The 21004-nt window shown below is 40.2% G+C and overlaps 1 protein-coding gene across 14 annotated transcripts in view; it reads left to right on the top strand.

Annotated features, from left to right (window-relative positions):
- The first annotated feature begins 2145 nt into the window (after positions 1 to 2145).
- Positions 2146 to 21004, top strand: part of NRF1 (nuclear respiratory factor 1) — a 135708-nt gene continuing 116849 nt past the window's right edge. For 5 of the 14 annotated variants that reach the window (XM_041727628.1, XM_041727624.1, XM_041727632.1 and 2 more), the window contains exon 1: positions 2183 to 2278. The gene's annotated coding sequence lies outside the window, so the exon portion shown is untranslated. Of the gene's footprint in view, positions 2279 to 3042; positions 3172 to 21004 lie in introns of those variants that run through there. The other 9 variants (XM_041727626.1, XM_041727636.1, XM_041727635.1 and 6 more) reach the window with 7 other exon arrangements.

Consider the following 21004-nt stretch of genomic DNA (forward strand, 5'->3'; position numbering starts at 1 on the left):
GTCTGAGGAGGGTGGACACAGAGGTCTCTTATTATTTATTTATTTATTTATTTATTTATTTAATATTTATTATTATTGTTTATTGAAGGTGTACTATGAGCCAGGCATTGCATGAGATGCTGGTATACAATCATGAACAAGATGAAATCCCTGCCCTCCTGCAGCTTCTGGATTATTGAGAATCCATGGTCTGAGAAGTGCTGTGTAGAAAGAGTAATGCAGGGCTTTCAAACTTTTTTTGCAGCTGTAATCCAGTAAAAAATGTGTTTTATATCCATAATCCAGTACAAATACACATACCTATGTATATACATTTATGTATCTGAAATAAAAGCTTCACAAAACAAGAACCTTACTAAGTTTGATGTTCTCTGGGATTTTCTATTTCTTTTATGAAATGTTGGTCATGACCCACTAAGTTAATTTTGTGCTTCATCAGTGGGTATCAACCTGCAATGTGAAAATGCTGGTAATGGTTAAGAGCACAACTCTGAGGTCAAGCTGATGGATTTCAGACCTGGCTCCATCTCTTATTGTCTGGGTTTGGGCAAGTAATTTCTCTATGCCCTTGTTTCTCTGCAGAATGAGATAATAAAAACAGTAGTATCTGCCTCATCGACTCTCCTTGAGAATTAAATGAGACAGGGGATAATGTGTGTAAAGGACTTAAAATAGGGCCTGACACAATAAGCACAGGTGAGAATTACTGGGTATGATGATAGAAGAGCCAAAGCGCTCATGTAGGGAGATGGGAAAATGCTTCTTGGAGGAAATGGCATTAATGTTGAGACCTTAGGAAGTAGCAGGAAGTATTTAGGTTTAAGTAGGTAACGAGAAGGACTAAAGAGTAAAGAAAGTTCTGTGCGGAGAGAGCAGCCCTTGCAAAAATTATGAGGTGGGAGAACTTCCTGCCTCGTATGACTTGAGAGCTTCCTGATTTGGCTGCAGCCTGAGGGAGGTCTGTGGCAGATGAGGTCAAAGATGGCAGCAGGGGTGAGGTCACCAAGGGCCCTGAAGCCAACTCAAAGAATTTTTAGGCTTTAACTTATGAGCAATGGGATCTTATTAAGCCCAGTAAGTGGGGGAAATGACATGATTTTCTTTTTTGAGAGACTGCTCAAGCTACAGGGCGGCGAATCTATTGGAGAGCGCAATTCCTGTGGCAGGGAGACCATGAAGTCTTCTGCAGTATCTTGATTAGAGATGATTTGGTAGCACTATCCATGCATCCTAAGGCAATGGTTCTTAAAATTATGGCGTTCATGAGAATTGCCAGGATGATGTATGAGTAAGGAGCTGTTAAAAATTCAGTTTTCTGGGCTAACAAGCCATGATTGTGGAGACACCAATTCGGGTCCAGAATTTAAGTAATCAGCCCTAGTGCTTCTGATGCGTGTAGTTTCCTAAGCACGCTTTTAAAAACCAAGAACAAAAGCTACCTGTCATATGCCTCTAACATTAGATTTTCTGCTACCTTCTCCTCCTTCGTTCTCAGGCACCTGCTTGGGGATCCTATTGCTTCTGATTCCCTGCACACGTACAAACTCCTTGGGAGCAAGGACTTCATCTTTCTAACAGGTGCATCTCCAGCGTGCCCAGAACAACACTGGCACAGAAAAGGGCCCTCCAGAAATGTCTGCCAAACGAATGAATGAGCAGATAAGTTAATATATTGCTCATAAGTTTTAGAAGTCAATATACATTGTTTTGCTTTTAAATACCTGGTTAGGGTTTGGGAAACAAAGGTCATTCCAAATAAAGGGTGAAGACGCGACTGCCAAGGCTGAGGAAAACGCGGGGAAGCCCGTTCCCGACTGTCGAGGCTCATTCAGGAGGTGCTAGAACTCTCGGGGCTGCGGGGCGAGAAATGTTACTATTTCCAGATTAGCAACCATCTTGGGCTGCCCGCGCCACTCTCCCGAGAGTCCACACTTGACTAATCCAGTTGCCTCCGTGGTTCCGGTCCCATCCAGCCCTTTCGAACTAAATGTGGCCTCCAGGAGACCGCACGGGCCGGCAGGGACCCTCGCCCAGAAACCCCTCCGGGCCCGCCCCGCCGAGGCAGCGCCGACCTCCCCATCATGGCGGCCGCCGGGCGGGGAAGCTGAGCCCGTGCGTCGCGTGCGTGCCTCCTCTCCCTCCCCTCCCCCTCCTCGGCGGCGGCGGCGGCGGCAGAGGCGGCAGCGCTCGCCATTGCCGCTGGTGGCAGGAGGCTGCGAGGAGCCGGCGCGGTCGCAGTCTCCACGGCGCAGGCCCACGGTAGCGCAGCCGCTCTGAGGTGAGTGCCCTACCGCGCAATCTCCAGCTATTTCAGCCCCGGCGCAGCCGCAACACGCCGCCCGCCCGCCGGCCGGCCGGCCCGCCCCGCAGCCTGCACCCTGCCGCCCCCGGCTCCGGGCCTGGGCCTCTGCCGGATTCGGCCCGCCTCGGGCGGGGGGCCCCGGCCCGGCCCAGTCAAACCGCCACCCCGAGGATGCGCAGGCCGCAGTAGGCCCCAGGCGTCCTGGCGGGCTCGGGAGGGAGGCGCTGCCCTCCCGAGAGCCCCAGGGTTCCGGCCTCCCCCGCCGCCTGAGGCTCTGGGGGCCGCGGCCTACTCTCCACCGTAGAACCCGGGGCCCGGGCCCGGCCTTCCCGCGGGCTCGGGAGCGGGAGGCCCGGGAGAGCGCGCCGGGCCCGGGAGCGGGAGGTGGGCGGGCTGCGCGGGACCGGAGCCGCGGCTCCCCGCTCGCCCCCTCGGCCCTTCCCGGGTCTGGTCCGCGGGCGGCGCGGCGGGCTGGGCCGGGGCGCGGGAGCCGCTGTCTTCTGCGGGAGAGGAGGCAGGCTCTTCGGGCGGCCTCCGAAGCTTCCCTCCCGCCGGGGTGGCGTGGGCTTGTTACCCAGGTAGACCGGGGGACGCTGGAATATGGCGCGTTGCCCACCTTCTTGCAAGTTAGGAGGCGGCCCGGGCAGCAGCGGCGGCAGTTCGAGGGAGGGCGCAAAGTCCTTTTGTACGCAGAAATAAGGAGCGACATTGTGTTTTCTTCCCCAGCTGGGATACCGCCGGTGGAGGGGCCTCGGTTCTTCCTGTGCCTGGGGTGGTGGTCCCCTGGGTGAAGAGAGGGGGAGTGGCGCGACCCTCGGAAGGAAACGAACTGTTGCTACTGTAAAGGCTCTGACTGGCCTTGTGCTTGGGTATTATCTCATAGCCCCAGCCTTTCGGGGGAACTCGAGGGTTTGCCCCTGCATGTTGTCCACCTCGCTGTGCAGTGATGTCCACCGCCTGTCTCACCTGTTGTGTCGTTGCTGCTGGCCCCAAAGTTTCTACAGGGCATCTGACTGTGCACATCAGAACTTGGAGTTGTTTGAAAATCTTAATATTTTTAGGGCTTCAAATGATAATATGCTCCAGCCTGTTGGAGGAGCTGTTGCCTGATCTCCATCCATTCTTAAGCGTTAGATTAGAATATATTAAGTGCTTACTTAGAGCTGGTGTCAGTTATGCTTAATTCTTTTTGTGGTAAGAGCAAAATTCACATTTTCTTAAGTGTGTAGAGACAATGTTTTTGGAAAACTGTTAAGGTGAAGGCAGTGTGAGTGAACCTGTCAGCTTAGACGGAGCTCAGGAGAATGGGTTCGCCCATCTCACCTTTTTTCCCAGGGCATCCTCTGTGCCCACAGTGATCCTTTTCTTATTTCATGTCCAGCCTTTTAAACAAGAATGCTTTACTTTGGCATTGAACAGTAAGTTCTTGGGTTGTTCCTCACTCAAGGAAAGGGGGGAGGAGGGCCTTGGAGACCCCGAGTTTTTGTTTTAAAAACTCAGTAGTAGTATCCAGATTTGTGTTTGAGTGTTCTTGATGTATTATCTCATAAGGTAGTGGAAATATGACTAGAATCTGCACGAGTGTAATTTCCTTATTCTATGAGCAGGAGAGGAAACATACAATTAACACATGTAATGTATATATTCTTGGGTTCCTAAATTGTGTGCAGAACTGTTTGTGTCAAAGGACTTTTTTTTTTTTTCTTCTAACAGGAGTTAGATGTGACTTTCGACTAGGTCCATGACAAAGACAAAAAATAAGACAAGAAGTACTACTTAATATTTTTTGGCACATCCTTACTTAAAGTCCTTTGATTTCATCCTATCTGCTGTTCCCTCCTTCCCATCTCAGACTCAATGTATGAGAGAAAATGACTTTTTGCTTAGTAGTTAGTGATCATATTCTCAGCCCCCCCCCCCCCCCCCCAATCATCTTCAGGCCAAGGGTTTTCATAGAAGTAGATTTCTTAGGCGATTTTAAGGAAATTTAGCTCTTGGATTTAGGAAATAACTCTAAAAGCAGGAGATAATGAGAGCACTTATCCAGATCTAGAAGGGATTAAAGAAGAAAGGATTTCAGGTTCCTCTCCCAATTCATGTGTATTCCAATGGAACCCAGAATTGTCCGTTTCTTTTTATTAAATCACAAGTATACATCCATCTCTAATTTTGTTGGGAAGCCGAAGACAAACTCCTGGTGATTTAAATACCTGAATTTGCATTGTATACTGTGAGTTCAAGCAGACCCCTGGGTTGTTTTCAAGAAGTATTTTATGTGAAATTATCACAAATGGATGACTGTTTTAAGGGAAATTTAAGCTCCTTGGGGTCTGGAATTAAATTTTTTATACTTCTAATAAATAATGCATTCGGTAAATGTTGGGGAATAATGATGAACAGTAATTTTTCAAAGTAAAAATTTTTTCATAAGTATTTGAAAAGACATTGACTTGGTTTTTGGAAGGGCCTTTAGAAGCACACCCTCCCTCCAGTCCTATGGAGAACAGGAAGTTCTTGCATATGTTCAGCTTCTGTCAGATCTCTTTAGGCAATCCCAGTGCTTTGTGCTGCAGTGGTCTCGTTCATCCACTTCGTGCCACTGAAAAATGGGAGAATTGGAGTGTAAGCGGGAACTCTGGGTTGTTGAGTCTCAGAAGTGTCTGCTCTAACCTCAGGAATTTCAGTGCACTCTCTCTGGGATTGTAATTAGCCCAGGAAATGTGATATTTGAATTTAAATATGTGTGTGTGTGACTGTGTGTGATGCTTATTAATTATATAATTATATATACGGGTGTTTGGGTGTGTGTATATATACATACTATATATATATAGTGTGTGTGTGTGTATATATATATATATATATATAGTAGTTGGAAAATCAGTCTTAAAAATAAATGCCAGTCTTTAAAAAAAAGGGGGGGGGGCATTTTCTCTCTGTTCTTTATGTTTTCCTTGAGAGCTATGAGTTTACCCAAATGTAATTTTCCATAAATGTCTAGTAAAATAGCAATGAAAAACAAACCTATTGTTAAGCTTATTTTAGAAACATTTTATTTAGACGAAGTCCAATCATTGTTTGCTTTATTTTTTTTTAAAGGCTCTGGATACATGTTAATTTTTGTGCATTATGTATCCATAGTTCCTTTCTTATTAGCTAGGGGATGGATTATCCACTTTCTGGGCTTTTCAGTTAGAACTTCTGTCCATCAATATTCTCCTAAAGTGAATGGGCTGAAGAAGAAATAGTAAAAGAAGGTGAAACAAATCAATTTCAGGTGCTTCCAGAAGATTACAGCCACATTGAGTTATTGGAAACTTTTAATCTTGGCGCAACAAGAATGCTTTGTCTAAAGTTATTTTAATGTAATGTGGACAAAACTTGGAAAATGAGTTTTTGCTCAAGAAAAATAAGTGGATTATATATGCCTTGAAGATATATTTTTTCTGAAGTGCAGTTCAGAATTAGGCTAATAAGTTTTGACCCCACTCAATGCAGTTTAGTTATCAAAGCTTCAAACACATTTCATCATATGGTCTTTTTTTGTTGTTGTTTTTTGCATTGTCACCATGTCTATGTGCCTAAAATAGGAACATTTATTACATGAACTGAAGAAAAGTCAGAAATACAACTTTAAAGAGAGCTTTTAATATATTTTTGAAAGACAAAAACTAGGAGGTGAATAAGGCAGGCCTACCACATTTGTGACCCTTGAGGCAAATCTGTATTCTGTCACCAAAAGCAGTCTCTTAGAAGATAATTGTACCATATGGGATCTCTTCTAGAATCCCAGACCTTGTAGCCTGCCTTATCAAACTGTTCTTGCACTATCAGAAAATTTCTTGATGAAACCAGGTCTGTTAAAGGAGGGATATGTGCGTGTTTGTGTGTGTGTGTTTTGGGAAAGTTGTCAGGGAGAAAAGGGGAATGAGTGATTCTGATAAAGGAATACAGTTTTATGGCTTGAGATGCTCACTGGAATTTTGGGCATGCTTTTTTTTTTTTTTTTTTTTTTTTTTTTAAAGATTGACTTATTTGTGAGAGAAGGAGCGATCCAGGGAGGGGCAGAGGGAGGGGAGAGAGAATCCCAAGCAGACTCTGTGCTGTGTGCAGAGCCTGACATGGGGCTCGATCTCACCACCCTGAGACCATGACCTGAGCGAGGAGTCAGAGGCTTTAACAGACTGAGCCACCCAGGTCCCCTTTGGGCATGTATTTTTAAAAGGGCTACTTCTGTGTGGGTCATCTGGTGATTCAGACTACTATTTATAGAGTATTTAGTATACAGGCATAGTACTTAGATTAATTCATACATGCTGATTTCTATGGTTGTAAATGTGAAAATTTTGTCTGACAAAGTTTAAATGGACATTTTCTTAATAACTCTTAAATGGTGTCTGTTGGATAAACTATACCAAGCCTTTTTCAGAATCATGAAGAATGAAGTTTGTATGCATAAACATTAAGACTTTTTAAAAAGGAACTTGTATTTTACGATTGGTAATTGTCAAATCTTCGCTTTTTTAGATTTTGGAGAGTCTATTTTGTTGCTCCTCCTGAATGCTAATGTGGTTAGGTTGGCAGCTAAACCTACAAAGAACAAGAGGAAGTGAGGAAATGTCCCCATGAAACATTGCTTAAAACTAAGCAGTGGACTAGAAATGGGGAGTGAGGGACTAGGGAACTTAATTCTCATTTTATGTTCAAATGGAATAAGGCATACTTTTCATTGAGAAGTAACTATGTCCTCTCTTTGGAGTTTTGCCATTCATTCACCAGACATTGATTAAAGATATACTATATTCAGGCATGTGTTAGTGCTACAGTAACAACTAACCACAGACCTTGTCTACTAGGGGAGAAAGATAAGGGCTCAACTAACTACAAAATAGCTTGTTGAGAAGTAAAATAACGATTGGTGTGGAATTATAGAGGGAGGGGTGAGTGATGGGAGAATAAATGAGCTTAGCGAAGACTGTGTAGGAGATCTTTAAGTAGGATTTGGAAAAGTGAGTAGCTGTTTCACCTGATGGAGAAGAGATTAGAGGAAGGGTATTGATAGTCGGAGAAATAGGAAGTAGATTTTGCTGTACTTGAGGAGTAGTGGAAAATGATAAGATTGTGACCTGATTGGGAAGAACATGGGGGAGTTCAAAGATTATAGTTCATTAATGAATGATGATACCTTTAATTAAGATAGGGAATGTATTGGAAGAACAGAATTTGAGAAAGAAGGTAATAGAGCATGAGTCTAGATGTGGGAATCAAGATATGTCAGATAGCCTATTGATAGATTTGGGCTGGAGTAGAAGGAGAAGTGGGGATCAATTAAAAGTTTTGTACTCATTAGCATTATGTCACACAGAAACTGCAAAAGAGTATAGAATTAGGATTGAGGAGAAGACTTAAGGGCAACCTTGCCAAGCATCTACACCTGAAGGTCAAGTGGAAGAAGAGGGGCCTTTGAGGGAAGTTGAAAAAGAATGGCTTAAAGAGATAAGATAAATGGTATGGGTTTGAAGAAGCTAAGGATAAGGGTTAAGGGAATTTTAACAAGGAATTTAGCAACGTGAACTACTATGGGGAGCTCATTGGCATGTAAACTGGATTTGGGGACCCGTGGGTGGCTTGGATGCCTGGGTGGCTCAATTTTGGCTCCGTGTGATCCTCGGGTCCGGGATCGAGTCCCACATCAGGCTCCCCAGAGGGAGCCTGTTTCTCCCTCTATGTGTCTGCCTCTCTCGTGTCTCTCATGAATAAATAAATAAAATCTTAAAAAAAAAAACCAACTGGATTTGGCAATTAAGAGATAGGAATTTTCTCTCTGTGTGTAGTGTGTGTGTATTGTCTTGACAGGAATCATGATAGTGTAAACACAATAGATTTCTAGAGCATTAAAAAAAAAAAAAAGATTTCTAGAGCATTATTGAATATAGGGATAAGGTCTGTAAAACCAAACTTAATAGATGATCCATGCTTAGAAATAGGTCCTGTTCTTCCCCTTATGACAATTACAGCATAAAAACTTTGGGAGACTTTAATAATTAGATTTTCTAGGTTTGAGTATATAGTATAGTAAGTTTGAATTTATAGTCAAAATGCAAATTCCTCTTGAAGAGTTTTAAGGTTTTATAATTTTTAAACATTAAGTGCAGGAGTTTTTAACCCGGGTTTTATAATTCTGGGGCTCATGGATATATTTTGGCCATGTAACCCTGATCTCTTGAAATCATCTGAAAAATTTTTTATGTGTGCCTGTGCAGTTTTTCTGGGGAGAGTGTCCATAACTTTTCTGAGATTCTCAAAGCATTCTTTTTTTTTTTTTTTTTTTAAGATTTTATTTATTTATTCATGAGAGACACAGAAAGGCAGAGACATAGGCAGAGAGAGGAGAAGCAGGCTCTATGCAGGGAGCGTGATGTGGGACTCGATCCCAGGACTCAAGGATCATGCCCTGAGCCAAAGGCAGACACTCAACCACTGAGTCACCCAGGCGTCCCGCAAAGCATTCTTGACACAGAAAAATCAAAGGCCTTTTCGTTATTGTTAATTGAGTCAAATACTGATTGTGTTGGTTGACTGAAATCTGTAAACTTCATCGATTGGGACAGACCAAGGGGAAGAAATTTTGAGTGGATGTCTCAGATAAAGAACTTTGGGAAGATCTGAGGCACCTCTAGGATTAGGACTAGGAGCACCAGAAGGAAGGCAGAAGGAATGCCAAAGCAAAGCTTAACCAATTCCAGAATCTTGCCAAGTCTTCAGGATTCCTTGTTTAAAAAAATTTTTTTTTTAATAATTCAGGATTTGCACTAGTAAATGACTTATCTATTCATGAACTATATGCAGTAGGCTTTGTGAGCAATCAAATTACTATTGTTTTAAAGAGAATGAGTTTTGAAAGAAAGCCAAGTGGTTCATAGATTGCAGTAAAAAAAATGTTTAAGTGGGGAGTTGTTTATGCCTTAGAAATTTTCTAAAATGCACAAGTGTTTCAATCTTGTCATTTGGGGCAAGACATTCTTTCTTTGCTTAATTTTTCTTTTCTTTTTTTTTTTTTTTTTTAAGATTTTATTTATTTATTCATTAGAGACAGAAAGAGAGCGAGGCAGAGACACAGGCAGAGGGAGAAGCAGGCTCCATGCAGGGAGCCCGACGTGGGACTTGATCCCTGGTCTCCAGGATCATGCCCTGGGCTAAAGGCACCGCTGAGCCACCCGGGCTGCCCTGCTTAATTTTTCTGACCATGAAATGAAAATACCATGAAATACCATGGCCTATTTTATAGGGCCTTTCTGAAGTATAATGGTAATGGAATACTTTGAGATCTGTGATGATTTAATGCTAATATAACAAATGGCTAGTGCTTAAAATTTCTTGTTACCAATAAAATCTAGAAATTTAAGCAAATTTTTAATCCATATTAGAACTTATTTATCCCAAAATAATTTCATTCTTAAGATTTAGATAATTGGTCATTTTTACTTTCTTCTTTTTTTTTAAAGATATATTTATTCATAAGAGACAGAGAGGGAGGGAGGCAGAGACTTTGGCAGAAGGAAAAGCAGGGTCCTCACAGGGAGCCTGATGCAGGACTTGATCCCTGGACCCGGGGATCACTCCCTGAGCTGAAGGCTCAACCACTGAGCCATCCAGAGTCCCACTTCTGATTTTTGGATCTTTGCAATTAGATTAGGAGACAGTTTTGTTAGCTAGGCCCTAGGTTCTGGGGCAGTGGTCTCCAGTTTTTGATTGTCACCCATACAAGTAAAATTTTGAGCACACATTCTGAATTGCATTTATTTGTAAATGATGTTCCTATGCTAGTATAGTAATACATTTGTGTGTATTATAAAGCGTATAGAAGGTAGAAATTTTGAAAGGACAAGATAAATATGAAATAGTTTTTTTTTTTTTTTAAGATTTTATTTATTTATTCATGAGAAACACAGAGAGAGAAAGGCAGAGACACAGGCAGAGGGAGAAGCAGGCTCCATGCAGGGACCCTGATGTGGGACTTGATCCCAGGGTCTCCAGGATCACACCCCAGGCTGCAGGCGGCGCTAAACCTCTGCGCCACCGGGGCTGCCCTGAAATAGTTTTTTAAAATATCTTGCTAATAGAGTTGATGGTTCAGTAACTTTTGAGTTTGATTAGCTTGTTTTTATAAATATGTGTTCATAATTCATGTTTTTCCTATAATTAATGCCAGCAGTGTTTTCTGGACTACCCTATAAAAGTATTGGTAAGTACAGGAAAGCAATGAATGGAGGCGTGTAGATGACTTTTGATTTTGGCTCAGGTCATGCATGATCTCAGTGTTGTGCAGCCCCTTGTCCGGCTCAATGGGAAGTCGGCTTCAGATTCTCTCTCCTTCCTTCTTTGCCCTTCCCTCCCATGCTTGTGTGTGCATACTCTCTCTCTCTCAAAATAAATCTTGAAAAAAGAAGCAATGAATTAATATATTGAGTAACCTTAAACAGAAAATTTGTGTTATAAACTTATAGTTAGCTGTGTTTGTGGGTTATCTTTACATTCATTAATCTATAAAGAAGATTCTTAAATAGAACTGGAATATTTTATCTTTTCCTTTGTTTTTTGTGCTTTTTTTTGATACTTTGTCTTATTAAACAATTATGAAATTTTTAGTGATTGATCTTCTATATAAAAATAACCGACAAATTAAAGAGCCAATCAAGGTTTGCTATTTAAAAACACTATCTTTGGGGATCCCTGGGTGGCTCAGCAGTTTAGCGCCTGCCTTTGGCCCAGGGTGCGATCCTGGAGTCCCGGGATCGAGTCCCATGTTGGGCTCCCGGCATGGAGCCTGCTTCTCCCTCCTCCTGTGTCTCTGCCTCTCTCTCTCTCTCTCTGTCTATCATGAATAAAATAAGTAAATCTTTAAAAAAAAATACTATCCTAGAACTAGTCTCTTGCCCCCAAATTGGCTGCAGGTACTAAGTCTAAAGAAGAAATAATTTTGGTATCAACAGTTATGTGAGTGAATGTTAAGATTTTATCTTTTTCCTTAATTTTTGGTTCTATATTTTGAAATTTTTTCTACATTGAAAATAAGCTATTTTTTTCTTAGTGAGAAATCTTAGAATGAAAACAAAAAAACCCTCCAAAGTCAGTGATTATTGTCTTTGGTTTATGAGCATGTAGGTGGTTTTCATTTTCCCCAACCTCCATAAATATAGATAATATGATTATGAACCTAAAGAGTCACTATCAGATTTTGGGCATACAAGTCCTTTATCCTCACTGGTCCTTTGGTTCCACTTGAAAAGTGAAGAGGACAGAAATGGTATCCAAAGTTTTTTCTAAATAAAAATTTCTAAAGTTAATTCTGAGTCTGTATTATGATATGTTAATAAATATGGTATTTTCTTAAAACGACATGTTCATCATAGAAAAGCAAAAAGAAGGAAATTTAAAATGTTCATGATTCTACTATACAAAGGTAATAATATTTTAGTATATATAGTTCTAGATATTTTTCTAAGTATACATGTATATGCATGCAAATGTACACTGTATATGGTAAATGCAATAATACTGTGCATATTGTTTTGAACCAAAAATGTCTGAGGATATTTAATTCATCTACTTATTTTGCCCTGCAATATTCTTAATGGGGCAGTTGTAAATCCATTTCTTTTAATGAAATATAAAAGATATTTAAAGGTTTCTCCCCAAGTACCAATTTGCTCAGAAAATGCTTGCTGTTTTGTGCTCTGTGTGTTTTTTGCTGAGGTAAGGGCAAAAGGGCTGGCCCATGAAAGCTTACTCAGTGAAGAATGAAAGCTAAATCCTGAGTTAACCTCAATTTCACTCACATAATAACTCATTTTTTCTCAACTCTGCCCTCATACTTTCTGAGCTAAGATTTCTATATACAGGGTAGTTTCTGAAGTGAACAGATTTATCTCAATATATTTATTGGCTCTTTTATTTTATTTATTTTTTTTTTTTAATTTTTTTTTTATTTATTTATGATAGTCACAGAGAGAGAGAGAGAGAGAGAGGCAGAGACATAGGCAGAGGGAGAAGCAGGCTCCATGCACCGGGAGCCTGACGTGGGACTCAATCCCAGGTCTCCGGGATCGCGCCCTGGGCCAAAGGCAAGCGCCAAACCACTGCGCCACCCAGGGATCCCGGGCTCTTTTATTTTACCCTGGGACCTTCTGAATTGTTATATTCTTATTGAGAGCAAATTAGATATTAGTAGCAGCAATAGTATAATACAAAAGTGTTAAAAGTCCCTGGTTGTTTTTTTTTTTTTTAAGCATTATCTATGGGGACTTCAGAAGATTTTGTATACATATAATATAGATATTTATATATACAAATATAAAATGCTGTGTACTCTCATTCATGCCCCACCTCAGTGAAGTATATGGTATATAGAATTCTAACTTTATGTAAAAATAACCAGATCTTTCTCAAAGTTAACTTCCTTAATTTATACAGTGGATTGATTCTCTTTAGAGTTAGTAATAAAACCCAATTTTCCTGCCTTCTTTAGTTTTGTCTTTAATCCCTCTGGTAGTTGGTTTATTTTTGTTTTTTATACAAAATGGAAAGCAAATCTAGGGTGAATAGTTCCTAAGTTACAACAACAAATATCCAAAGCAATCTAGTCATTTTTCAAGCAAGTATAATATAAAGCTTGTGGAGGTGTGTGTTGGAAGAAAAATGTCTGTTTATTCTCTTCCCTTTTACTTTGAAGATTAGTATCTTTTCCAGGAGAAAAACTTTGTACTTGACAGTTAAAATGCTTAAGTCAATATCTGCAGATATAGCAAGAGGTAGAGAATTCGGGAATAAAGAGTACAAACTTGCTGCCTCTTGTTTTAATTTTTTGTATCTGAAACATGTGAGAATAGTAGATTATTTGAACATAATCCATCTTGTAGCCAGTGTCGTGTATATACAATACCCTTTGAATAGGTAATCTTTGTTTAGTATTTTTAAGTTTTTTTAAAAATTTATTCATTTATTTAAATAATCTCTACACCAAACATGGCATTTAAACTCATGATTCTTGAATTAAGAGTTCCATGCTCTTCTGACTGAGCCAGCCAGGTGCCCCAAATCTCTGTTTAGTATTAATTTAGGGCTTTTAGTACAATAGTGATTCTTGTCTTTTAGATTAGCGTGATTTTGAAATTATCTTTTAAGAATAATGATTACTTGGGATCCCTGGGTGGCGCAGCGGTTTGGCGCCTGCCTTTGGCCCAGGGCGCGATCCTGGAGACCCGGGATCGAATCCCACGTCGGGCTCCCAGTGCATGGAGCCTGCTTCTCCCTCTGCCTGTGTCTCTACCTCTCTCTCTCTCTGTGTGTGACTATCATAAATAAATAAAAATTTAAAAAAAATAAAAAAAGAATAATGATTACTTTGTAACGATGGCTGGTTTCCCTTAATGATAAAAGTCAGTGCAGTTGTTCTATGTAAATATGCATACTCAGATCAAGCCTACCAGCAGTTTCAGGACCCTATATCCAGTGGCTTAATTGGCCTTTCTTGGATGTCTCAGATGCACTTATATCTCCAAAAGAAATTCCCTTATCAAAGTTGCTCCAGTTCAACTCTTGCTTATCTCAGTGAATAATACCACTGTTCCATCTGGTTTTTCAGAACAGAAACTTTAGTCTTCCAGTGTCATCAAATCTTGTTTATTTAACTTTCTAAACTCAATTTGTCCTCTTCATTTCACCATTACCACTTCTGTCTGAGTTGCTATCATTCTTTCTTGGACTGTTGGAATAACCTCTACCTGGTCCACCTGCGTCTACTCTGCCTGGCCCATCCTCCTCAGTGCCTCCAGAATGAATTGGTCTTTTCTAAATGCACTGCTCTGGTTGTGTCCCCCATTGAATGTAGGGTGAAGACAAACTCTTTAATGTGGTATCTAACTTTTGGACTCATCTTTTATCAGTCATGTTCCCCTAACCATAAAGCCTTTCCTATTGGTGTTCCTTCTTCCTGGAAAGCTTTTCCCTCTCTTCTCTTTCTAGTAAAATCATACAAATTTTAATTTAGGTCTCTGCTTAAGCATAATTTCCTCAGGAAATCTTATCACGTCTCCCTCATTTTTGTACTTTATCATATGTATCTACATGTCATTTTACATTTGTTTTTTAATATTGATACATGTCTTTCTCATCAGATTGTAAAGCTTCATGATACTAGATCATAGTATTCATTATCAACCACTATGTCTGACATATAACAAGCACTCAGTATTTATTTGAATGATTGTAAAAATCTTGCAAAATTCATTTGTAATATTTTACCTTATATACCAGGCTTTGTGGTGCTGTCTAATGATTTATAATTTTCGGGAACACAGGGTGGGACCAGATTCTAAGTCCTCTAAATTACCCTTGCTGCCCAAAGTTACATGATTATCAGTCTCTCCTTGAACACATCCAGTGATGGGAAATTTACTACTTACCCAAAGTCTGTTTAATCTTTAAGACATTTGGATGGCTAGAAAGCTGAATTTCAATGGAATTTTCTCTCTGCAAATTTTACTTACTGGTCTGTCTTCTGTTCTCTAGGACTTCTAAAATCAAGTATATTTAATATTTTCTTTGTAAAGTCCTCTGAGTTGTCTTTTAGTTTAAATGTCCCTGGGGACCTTCAGCCTTCTTAGAAAGGTAATAGGATATGCTGGAAAGAGTTGGGCTGTTTCTTACGGATACCATAAAGTAAGTGCCTTAAAACAACATAAGTTTATTCTCCCATAGTTCTAGAGCCCAAAAGTCAGGAAGAAGATGGTTTGTAGGGCCACAGTCCCTTTGGAGGCTCTAGGGAACAATCTGTTCTTTACCACTTCCTCCTTTTGGTGCCTCTGTCATTCTTTGACTTGGAGCTGTATCACTCCAGTCTCTGCCTGTATGACCACATTGTCTCCTACTCTTTGTATAATCTCTGTTGGCTTTACTCTTATAAGGACACTTGTCATTGGATTTTGGACTGACCTGGATAATCCAGAATGATCTCATCTCAGGATCCTTAGTTTGGTTTATATCTGAAAGACCTTTTTTTCAACATAAGGTAACACAAATTCCAGGAATTAGGATGTGGACATATTTTGGGGGGAGCCACTATTCAAACTATTACAGGGGCTCTGGGCTTAAAATCCTGATAATGCAAAGTTGCATGCAAATTTGAGCACATTACTTGCCCTTCCTGAGTCTGAATCTCCTTAATCTTAAAACAGGGATAATAGGGACAACCTGGGTGGTTCAGAGGTTAAGCGTCTGCCGTCAGCTCAGGGTGTGATCCTGGATTCTCAGGATTGAGTCCCACAGTGGGCTCCCTGCATGGAACCTGCTTCTCTCTCTGCCTATGGCTCTGCCTCTCTCTCTCTCTCTGTCTCTCATGAATAAATAAAGTCTTAAAAGAGGGATAATAATGTTTGTATCATTGGTATGTGAAGATATTAAGAAAAATTCATGTGAAGTGCTTCACACATGATAGCTAACTCATTAAATGTTGCCTTCCACATACCAAACTATCCTGACCCTATGACACTTTTTCAGGATCTCTAGATCTTATGTACCCAGATACTCCAGATCATTGGCCTAATATCCAGCATGAGTTGTGAGATAGGCCTGATAAGTACATACTATAGTAGGTATTTCTGTATTCTGGACACTGTGTAGCCACTATGATACAGCCCAGATTTGAATTATATGTATTGTAGCTAAACCATGAGATTGGCTTGTTAAACTTGGAATTGATTAAAACCCCCAAGTCTTTTTCATTAAACTATTAAACCTATAAACTATTAAATCTATAGTTAGGTTTTAGATCCAAGTGCACATTGTCACATGTTACATTGTGTGTTACAAGTGTTGCACTATCAAGTCATAGTGCCTAGTGCATAGTAGGAGCTAAATTTGGACTTTAATGTTGCTGCATGGTTTATTTATTTATTTAAGATTTTATTTATTTATTCATGAGAGACCCAAATAGAGAGGCAGAGACCCAGACAGAGGGAGAAGCAGGCTCCTTGCAGGGAGCCCAATACGGGACTCGATCCCGGGAATCCAGTATCACACCCTGAGCCAAAGGCAGACACTCAACCGCTCAGCCATCCACGCGTCCCTGCTGCATGGTTTAAAAGAATCTTTAAACCTACCTACTTTGGTGCTATCCAGAGAATATTTCTTAAAGCAAATGCTGTGGCGAATATAAAAAAAAAGTTGCCATTGAAGTAGCAACTACATCAATGCTGGGCAGATGGATGGCATCATGAGATACTCCTTCAATAATCAGGTATTCCAGTACTCTTTCAGGTAATCAGTGGCTGATCACTTCTTGGTTGATGGATAGGTTGCTTTTGATGCTTCTGTCAGGTATATGAAATGTGTGCCCACTGTTTATTTAACAAATTAATGCATTTAATGATCTATATATCTTCTAGTGTTATTTGAAGTTTACCTTTGAGATAGAAGATTAAAGAAATGGGTGATGTAGAAATGGTGTTTTAAAAATACATGTTTTTGCATAAATATTATATACATATGGCTAAAAGACCAAACTATAAAAGGAATACAGTGAAAAGTGAGTTTCTCTCCCAGGCTGCCTCTCCAGAAATCACCACCACTACCCGTTTCTTGTGTATCCTTCAAGGTAGGCTAAGCAAAAAGTATATTTGTATCTCCCCTTTTTAAAAACACCAGTGATTGCTTATGTGCATATGATTCTCCAGAAAGTGCTTCCCCCTACTCCCTTTTTGGAGTGACTTCTTTTGTGTCCTGAATTTCAGCATCAGTGTAGGATTTCTAGGGGTTTTTGCCCTATTGTTGAGAGGCAGGGAACCAAATTTCATAGCTTTCTATTACTAATTTGATTGTGTGGGATGCCTTTCCAAAAGAGTTGTATATTATATAGTCCTTTGTGAAAAACTTCTCTTTATAGGCTAAATTTATACCAAGGAAATAAAACCAATTTAATTCAGGCCATTTATTTAGAAAATTAGTAAAGAAAAACCTATCAATTCAAATTGGTTTAATATATTATCTTGGTATTGCTTAAGCCCTTTTTATGCCTACTTAAAGACTTAGTCACTTTGATTATATAGAAAGCAGGGCCAAATAAATTATTTCAAGAGCCTGGTAGGTAGCATAGGTTTAGTTTAGGAAGAGCTGGGATGTCTGAGAATAGAAGGGCTATTACATTTTCTCCTTGGGTATTATTAGTGTTTTCTTTTTTTTCTCCTATTATACTGTATGCCAGTGGTTCTTAATCTTTGGTCTCAGGACCCTTTTCTACCTTTAAAAATTACTGAGGACTCCAGAGCTTTTGTTTATGTAGGTTATACATCTTGATATTTACTGTATTAGAAATTAAAACAGAAAATTTTAAAATGTGAATTTAAATATAACAGTACACCACTACATGTTAAAATAGGTAAAATATGTTTTTTAAAAAAAAACTATTTTCCAAAACAAAAAGCAGTATAATGAGGGCTATTGTTCTACAGTTTTTGTAAATCCTTCTAATGTGTGGCTTGTTAGACAATTGGATTCTCCTATCTGTTTTTGCACTCAATCTGCTGAGTATGTACCTTTGGTTAAAGTATGTGGGAAAAGATCTGATCTCATACCAAATATGTAGTTGGAAGAGGGAAGAACATTTTTACAAGCCTTTTCAGGGGTGTCTGGGTGGTTCAGTCAAGCGTCTGCCTTCAGCTCAGGTCATGATCAGGGTCCTGGGAATGGGGCCCTGCATTTGGCTCCCTGCTTAGTGGGTACCTACTTCTCCCTCTCCCTCTGCCTCCCCTACTCCTGCTTGTTCTCTTTCTCTCAAATGAATCAATAAAATCTTTTTAAAAAGAGTCTTTTCAGATAATTGTGGATATTCTTTGATACTACACCAAAACTCAGCAGTATTAATTTCTTAAAGGTGAGTTGCAGTGTATGTTCTGAAATCATAATTGTACTTTGTTTCATTGAAATCTGTTGGCTTATTATAAACTTTGAATGACTCTTTTAATCCATCCATGATTTTGTAACATCATACATCGGTCATTTGGAAGCTACCAACTTACTGAGTTATACAGCTTTTCCAAATGTTGACAGAAAAATCACATTCATCAACACTACCATTGATCTCATCAGAAAAGGCTTTCAAGCTCGCTGTGGCAGATACAAGTTTTCCAGGATTCTGATGACCACTTGAAATATCAGATTTTATCACTGGCAACAAATACTGTCAGTTATTTTCCTTGGAGTGACAGGCTCACTTTGTTGGTTTTTGGAAAAATATCTCCTTTGTACAGGTCTGAATAACCATATAGTTTGTTAGCTATTCTTTGAAGCAAAAATGGTATTTTTTAGGAAAAAGCTAATTTAGTTTGCAACTCAAAGCATGATGCATGTACTTTTCAAAACGGCACGTTTCTGAATGCAGAAGTGCTTTATGAGTACTTTCCATTTGGTTATACAGAATAGTAAAAAGACAACGAACTCAGGGGTGCGAAATTTTAATCAAATATATCTTTTACTGTCATCAACATATTCTTCAATAAAATTGGCTTACTGTTCGCACATGAAGATGAAGACTATATTGTGCTAAGGTGCCAGTAGTTTTACCATACCACTGCTTTTGGACATAAGTGCAAATATAACACAGCGAAAAGGGTAAATGTCTCTGTTAACTGAATCATGCTGAGGCCAATTCTAATGTGTGTGTGATTGGGGGAGAGAGGTGGTTTCCCACACAATTTTTGGGCACCAGCAGGGTGTTCGAGAACTCAACTCCATTTTAACACTATCTCCCCAGAGATTGCATCAGATTCCACGGTTCAGTCCTCCGAGACTGCCTCTGACTACCTACTTCAGACACCAGTCACAAGTCTCTGGCTGTTACTTGTACTTCTGACCCACCGGCTATAGATTGGAGGTTCCATTGACTTCCTCCAACTCAAAATGCTAATAGCAAGTCCAGGTTTTTGCCTGTACTTCTAACTAACTGGCTGTAAATCGGAGGTCCCATGACTTCCTTCTCAGGTTCTATTAATTTGCTAGATTGGCTTGAGGAATTGAGGGAAACACTTAATTTTACCAATTTATTAAAGTATATGATAAAGGAAATGAACAGCCAGGTGAAGAGATTGGGCAAGGTAGGGGGAAAGGGCATGGGGTTTCCATGCCCTCTGCAGGTGCACCACTCTCCCAGCATTTCCACTTGTTCACCAACCTAGAAACTCCCTGGACCCACTCTTAGGTTTTTATGGAGGCTTCATTACCTAGTCATGATTGACTAAGTCATTTACCATTGGTTGATTCAACCTTCTGCCTCTCTCCCCTCCCTAGAGGTGGGGGGTGGGGCTGAAAGTTCCAACCTTCTAAACGGGTGGTTGGTCCTCCTGGCAACCAGTTCCAGTCCTTTTGCTTGATCCCAAAGCCACCTTCATTAGCATAACAAAAGAACTTTAGTTGACCTTATCACAAGGAATTCCAAGCGTTTTAGGAACTGTGAGCCAGGAACTGAATGGAGATCAAAATACACGTGGTTCCTCAAAAAGTTAAGACTAGAACTACTCTATCATCCAGTAATCCCACACTGGGCATTTACTAAAAAAAATACAGAAACACTAATTCAAGGAGATACATGCACCCCTCTGTTTATCACAGCATTATTTACAGTTTATTTCTTATAAATCACTGTATCACAGTTGTTACCAAAATAGATTTGATCTCATGGATCCCTTGAAAAAGTCTCAGGGATCCCAGGGTTCCACAGTTCACTTTGAGAACTGCTGCTGTAAGCTATTTGAGGGTTAAACTAATCATCAGAGGTCAGAGTTTCTGGTCCAGGATTTCACACAGAAAAGGTGCTTAAAGAATATTTAGGGCACCTGGATAGCTCAGTTGGTTAAGCGTCTGCCTTCGGGTCAGGTTATGATCCCAGCATTCTGGGAATGAGTCCCACATGGGCTCCCTGCTCAGCAGGGAGTCTACTTCTCCCTCTGTCCTTACCCCCTGTTCGTGATCTCTTTCTCTCTCTCAAATAAATAAAATCTTTTAAAGAAAATATTTTTAGTGAATGGGGTATGATGACATTTAAACAGGACAAAACTTGGTGAGTAAAATAATGTAGGCAGTCTTGATTAGGCAGCTTTCCGCAGACAATTGTTGAGGATAGGTTGGTCAGATGAAGTATGGATAATATATTAGGTAAATGCAAATTATGAAATAACTAAATACAAGGTGATATTAACATCGGAATTAACTGGTTTCAGAAATGCACAGGAAAAGGAACATACGTACAATTACCCATGCAGCCAACAATTCCAGCCTTGTTAGGCATCTTTTTTTTTTTTTTTTTAAGATTTTCTTTATTTGAGAGAGAGTGGGTACACGAGTTGGGTGGAGGGGCCAAGGGAGAGGAAGAAGCAGACTTCCCGATGAGCAGGGAGCCCCATGTAGGGCTTGATCCCAGGTCCCTGGAATAATGACCTGAGCCAAAGGCAAATGCCCAACTCACAGAACAACCCAGGCGCCCCTTGTTAGGCATCTGTTAATGAGTCCTGTAGTTTTTGGGTCCTTAGATTTGTAGTGGTCTAAGAGAGGATCCTCAAGTCAGATGGATTTGATCTGAAAAGCAAACATCTCATTTAAATTTCAATAGGTCACTGCTTGATCCTGCAATGTCTTTTCAAACAGAGTCACAGA

Source organism: Vulpes lagopus, chromosome 13, assembly GCF_018345385.1.
Source record: "Vulpes lagopus strain Blue_001 chromosome 13, ASM1834538v1, whole genome shotgun sequence".
Lineage (NCBI taxonomy): Eukaryota > Metazoa > Chordata > Mammalia > Carnivora > Canidae > Vulpes > Vulpes lagopus.